We start from the raw sequence: 6,000 nt of genomic DNA, 5'->3' as shown, positions 1-6,000 counted from the left end.
GTTCCGGTGCTGCCGGGGCTCTACGGGGGCCTCTGCTTTGCTGTTTTGGGGTTCAGTTTGGGGGTTCAGTTTGGGGGTTCAGTTTTGAGGCTCAGGGGTTCAGTTTTTGGGGTTCAATTTGGGGGTTCAGCCCCTGCGTTGCTGTTTTGGGGCTGTTTTGGGGCTCAGTTTTGGGGTTCAGTTTTGGGGCTCAGGGGCTGTTTTGGGGTTCAGTTTTGGGGTTCTGTTTCGGGGTTCAGGGGCTGTTTGGGGGTTCAGTTTTGGGGTTCAGTCTCTGCGCTGCTATTTTGGGGCTGTTTTGGGGGCTCAGTTTGGGGGTTCAGTTTTGGGGGTTGAATTTTGGGATTCAGTTTTGGGGTTCAGTTTTGGGGTTCAGTTTTTGGGGTTCAGTTTTGGGGTTCAATTTTGGGGTTCAGTTTTGGAGCTCAGGGGTTGTTTTTGGGGGTTCAGTTTTGGGGGTTCAGTTTTGGGGTTCAATTTTGGGGTTCAGTTTTGGGGGTTCAATTTTGGGGTTCAGTTTTTGGGGTTCAGTTTTGGGGTTCAGTTTTGGGGTTCAGTTTTTGCGGTTCAGTTTGGGGGTTCTGTTTTGGGGTTCAGGGGCTGTTTGGGGGTTCAGTTTTGGGGCTCAGTTTGGGGGTTCAATTTTGGGGTTCAGTTTTGGGGTTCAGTTTTTGCGGTTCAGTTTGGGGGTTCTGTTTTGGGGTTCAGGGGCTGTTTGGGGGTTCAGTTTTGGGGCTCAGTTTTGGGGTTCAGTTTGGGGGTTCATTTTTGGGGTTCAGTTTGGGGGTTCAGTTTGGGGGTTCAGTTTTGGGGTCCCCCGCAGGGTCTCTGTCGGTGTTGGGGTGGCGGCGGCGCCGTCGGGCGGTGCTGTTGGTGTCGGCGGTTCCGGTGCTGCCGGGGCTCTACGGGGGCCTCTGCTTTGCTGTTTTGGGGTTCAGTTTGGGGGTTCAGTTTGGGGGTTCTGGTTTGGGGCTCAGGGGCTGTTTTGGGGTTCAGTTTTGGGGTTCAGTTTTGGGGCTCAGGGGCTGTTTTGGGGTTCAGTTTTGGGGTTCAGTTTTGAGGCTCAAGGACTGTTTTGGGGTTCAGTTTTGGGGCTCAGGGGCTGTTTTGGGGCTCAGTTTTGGGGTTCTGTTTTGGGGCTCAGGGACTGTTTTGGTGGCTCAGTTTCGGAGTTCAGTTTTGGGGTTCTGTTTTGGGGTTCAGGGGCTCTTTGGGGGTTCAGTTTTGGGGTTCAGTTTTGGGGTTCAGTCTCTGTGCTGCTATTTTGGGGCTGTTTTTGGTGGTTCAGTTTTGGGGTTCAGTTTTGGGGTTCAGTTTGGGGGTTCAGTTTTGGGGGTTCAGTTTTGGGGTTCAGTTTTTGGGGTTCAGTTTGGGGGTTCAGTTTTGGGGTTCAGTTTGGGGGTTCTGTTTTGGGGTTCAGGGGCTGTTTGGGGGTTCAGTTTTGGGGCTCAGTTTTGGGGCTCAGTTTTGGGGTTCAGTTTGGGGTTCATTTTTGGGGTTCATTTTGGGGGTTCAGTTTGGGGGTCACATTTTGGGGGTCCCCCGCAGGGTCTCTGTCGGTGTTGGGGTCGCGGCGGCGCCGTCGGGCGGTGCTGTTGGTGTCGGCGGTTCCGGTGCTGCCGGGGCTCTACGGGGGCCTCTGCTTTGCTGTTTTGGGGTTCAGTTTGGGGGTTCAGTTTTGGGGTTCAGTTTGGGGGTTCAGTTTGGGGGTTCAGTTTTGGGGTCCCCCGCAGGGTCTCTGTCGGTGTTGAGGTCGCGGCGGCGCCGTCGGGCGGTGCTGTTGGTGTCGGCGGTTCCGGTGCTGCCGGGGCTCTACGTGGGCCTCGCGGCCGGAGCGGCGCCCGGAGCGCAGCGCTGGATCGCAGCCACCGCCGCCGGACTCCTCCTGCACCTCGGCCTCGCCCGCATGGTGAGGAACCAGTCTGACCAGTAACCACCAGTAACCCCCAGGAACCCAATCCCAGTGCTCCCAGGAACCCCAGGAACCCCAGAGACCCCAATCCCAGTGCTCCCAGTAACCCCAGTAACTGCCAGTGGAGTGCTCCTGCACCTCGGCCTCGCCCGCATGGTGAGGAACCAGTCTGACCAGTAACACCAGTAACCCCAGGAACCCCAGAGCAGTGCTCCCAGGAACCCCAGGAACCCAATCCCAGTGCTCCCAGGAACCCCAGGAACCCCGGGAACCCCAGAGACCCCAATCCCAGTGCTCCCAGTAACCCCAGTAACTGCCAGTGGAGTGCTCCTGCACCTCGGCCTCGCCCGCATGGTGAGGAACCAGTCTGACCAGTAACCACCAGTAACCCCCAGGAACCCCAGGAACCCCAGACCAGTGCTCCCAGGAACCCCAGGAACCCCAGAGACCCCAATCCCAGTGCTCCCAGTAACCCCAGTAACCCCAGTAACCCCAGAGCCCCCCAGCCCAGTGCTCCCAGTAACCCCAGTGCCCCAAATCCCAGTGCTCCCAGGAACCCCAGAGCCCCCCAACCCAGTGCTCCCAGAGACCCCAATCCCAGTGCTCCCAGTAACCCCAGGAACCCCAGAGCCCCACAGCCCAGTGCTCCCAGTAACCCCAGTAACCCCAGAGCTCCTCATCCCAGTGCTCCCAGTGCTCCCAATCTCAGTGCTCCCAGTAACCCCAGTCCCAGTGCTCCCAGTAACCCCAGGAACCCCAGAGACCCCCAGACCAGTGTTCCCAGTAACCCCAGTAACCCCAATCCCAGTGCTCCCAGGAACCCCAGAGCCCTCAATAACAGTGCTCCCAGTAACCCCATACCAGTGCTCCCAGTAACCCCAATCCCAGTGCTCTCAGTAGCCCAATCCCAGTGCTCCCAGTAACCCCAATCCCAGTGCTCCCAGTACCCTCAATCCCAGTGCTCCCAGTAACCCCAATCCCAGTGCTCCCAGGAACCCCAATCCCAGTGCTCCCAGTAACCCCAGTAACTGCCAGTGGAGTGCTCCTGCACCTCGGCCTCGCCCGCATGGTGAGGAACCAGTCTGACCAGTAACCACCAGTAACCCCCAGGAACCCAATCCCAGTGCTCCCAGGAACCCCAGGAACCCCAGGAACCCCAGAGACCCCAATCCCAGTGCTCCCAGTAACCCCAGTAACTGCCAGTGGAGTGCTCCTGCACCTCGGCCTCGCCCGCATGGTACGGAACCAGTCTGACCAGTAACCACCAGTAACCCCCAGTAACCCCCAGTAACCCCCAGGAACCCCCAGTAACCCCAGTAACCCAATCCCAGTGCTCCCAGGAACCCCAGGAACCCCAGAGACCCCAATCCCAGTGCTCCCAGTAACCCCAGAGCGCCTCATCCCAGTGCTCCCAGTAACCCCAATCTCAGTGCTCCCAGTAACCCCAATCCCAGTGCTCCCAGTAACCCCAGAGACCCCCAGCCCAGTGCTCCCAGTAACCCCAATCTCAGTGCCTCCAGTAACCCAAATCCCAGTGCTCCCAGTAACCCCAGAGCCCCTCAGCCCAGTTCTCCCAGTAGCCCCAATCCCAGTGCGCCCAGTGCCCCCACCCAGTGCTCCCAGGAACCCCCATCCCAGTGCTCCCAGTAACCCCAGTAACTGCCGCCGGACTCCTCCTGCACCTCGGCCTCGCCCGCATGGTGAGGAACCAGTCTGACCAGTAACACCAGTAACCCCAGTAACCCAATCCCAGTGCTCCCAGGAACCCCAGAGCAACCGAACCCAGTGCTCCCAGTGCCCCCAATCCCAGTGCTCCCAGTAACCTCATCCCAGTGCTCCCAGGAGCCCCCAGCCCAGTGCTCCCAGTAACCCCAGTCCCAGTGCTCCCAGTAACCCAATCCCAGTGCTCCCAGTAACTCCAATCCCAGTGCTCCCAGTAACCCCAGAGCCCCCCAGCCCAGTGCTCCCAGTAACCCCAATCTCAGTGCCTCCAGTAACCCAAATCCCAGTGCTCCCAGTAACCCCAGAGCCCCTCAGCCCAGTTCTCCCAGTAGCCCCAATCCCAGTGCGCCCAGTGCCCCCACCCAGTGCTCCCAGGAACCCCAATCCCAGTGCTCCCAGTAACCCCAGTAACTGCCAGTGGACTCCTCCTGCGCCTCGGCCTCGCCCGCATGGTGAGGAACCAGTCTGACCAGTAACACCAGTAACCCCCAGTAACCCCAGAGCAGTGCTCCCAGTAACCCCAGTAACCCCAGTAACCCAATCCCAGTGCTCCCAGGAACCCCAGTAACCCCAGTAACCCCAGTAACCCAATCCCAGTGCTCCCAGTAACCCCAGTAACCCCAGTAACCCAATCCCAGTGCTCCCAGGAACCCCAGGAACCCCAGGAACCCCAGAGACCCCCAGCCCAGTGCTCCCAGTAATCCCAATCCCAGTGCTCCCAGTAACCCCAGAGCCCCTCATCCCAGTGCTCCCAGTAACCCCAATCTCAGTGCCCCCAGTAACCCAAATCCCAGTGCTCCCAGTAACCCCAGAGCCCCCCAGCCCAGTGCTCCCAGTAACCCCAGTAACTGCCAGTGGAGTGCTCCTGCACCTCAGCCTCGCCCGCATGGTACGGAACCAGTCTGACCAGTAACACCAGTAACCCCCAGTAACCCCCAGTAACCCCAGGAACCCCAGTAACCCAATCCCAGTGCTCCCAGGAACCCCCAGAGCCCCCCAATCCAGTGCTCCCAGTGCTCCCAGTAACCCCAGTAACCGCCAGTGGAGTGCTCCTGCACCTCGGCCTTGTCCGCATGGTACGGAACCAGTCTGACCAGTAACACCAGTAACCCCCAGTAACCCCCAGTAACCCCAGACCAGTGCTCCCAGGAACCCCAGGAACCCCAGGAACCCCAATCCCAGTGCTCCCAGTAACCCCAGTAACTGCCAGTGGAGTGCTCCTGCACCTCGGCCTCGCCCGCATGGTGAGGAACCAGTCTGACCAGTAACACCAGTAACCCCCAGTAACCCCCAGTAACCCCCAGGAACCCCCAGGAACCCCCAGCCCAGTGCTCCCAGGAACCCCCAGAGACCCCCAGCCCAGTGCTCCCAGTAACCCAATCCCAGTGCTCCCAGTAACCCCAGAGCCCCCCAATCCAGTGCCCCCAGAGCTCCCATCCCAGTGCTTTGTCACACGTGTGCGGGAGGGATTGGGGTGACGCTTAGAACACGCTTAGAACACGTTCAGAACATGCTTGGAACACGCTTAGGACACTTTTAGGACACGCATAGGACACGCTTAGAACACGCTTAGGACACGCTTAGGACACACTAAGGACATGCTTAGGACACGCTCGGAACACGCTCAGAACACACTTAGGACACGCTTGGAACACGCTCAGAACACGCTTAGGACACGCTTAGGACATGCTCGGAACACGCTCGGAACACGCTTAGAACACGCTTAGGACACGCTTAGAACACGCTTAGGATACGCTTGGAACATGCTTAGGACACACTTTGGACACGCTCGGAACACGCTTAGAACACGCTTAGGACAAGCTCGGAACACGCTCGGAACACGCTTAGAACACGCTTAGGATACACTTGGAACACGCTTAGGACACGCTTAGAACACGCTTAGGACACACTCGGAACACGCTTAGGATACGCTTAGGACACACTCGGAACACGCTTAGGACACGCTTAGGACACACTGGGAACACGCTTAGCACACGCTTAGGACACGCTTAGAACATGCTTAGGACAGGTTTAGAACATGCTTAGAACACGCTTAGGACACGCTCGGAACACGCTTAGGACATGCTTAGAACACGCTTAGGACACGCTTAGGACACACTGGGAACACGCTTAGCACACGCTTAGAACATGCTTAGAACATGCTTAGGACAGGTTTAGAACATGCTAAGAACATGCTTAGGACATGCTCGGAACACGCTTGGAACATGCTTAGAACACGCTTAGGATACGCTTGGAATACGCTCAGAACACGCTTGGAACACGCTTAGGACACGCTTGGAACACACTTAGGACACGCTCGGAACACGCTTAGGACACGCTTAGGACAGGTTTAGACTATGCTTAGA

The 6,000-nt window shown here is 58.2% G+C and overlaps 1 protein-coding gene across 1 annotated transcript in view; it reads left to right on the top strand.

Annotated features, from left to right (window-relative positions):
• The first annotated feature begins 1,720 nt into the window (after positions 1 to 1,720).
• The window catches only part of LOC128851474 (cleavage and polyadenylation specificity factor subunit 1-like), a 53,177-nt gene continuing 48,897 nt past the window's right edge, over positions 1,721 to 6,000 (top strand). The window contains exon 1 of the mRNA XM_054060568.1: positions 1,721 to 1,729. The gene's annotated coding sequence lies outside the window, so the exon portion shown is untranslated. The remainder of the gene's footprint in view (positions 1,730 to 6,000) is intronic.

The sequence above is a fragment of the Cuculus canorus genome, chromosome 2, assembly GCF_017976375.1.
Source record: "Cuculus canorus isolate bCucCan1 chromosome 2, bCucCan1.pri, whole genome shotgun sequence".
Classification (NCBI taxonomy): Eukaryota; Metazoa; Chordata; class Aves; order Cuculiformes; family Cuculidae; genus Cuculus; species Cuculus canorus.
The sequence above is the reverse complement of the archived record's forward strand: the minus strand, read 5'-3'. Positions and strand labels throughout refer to the sequence as shown.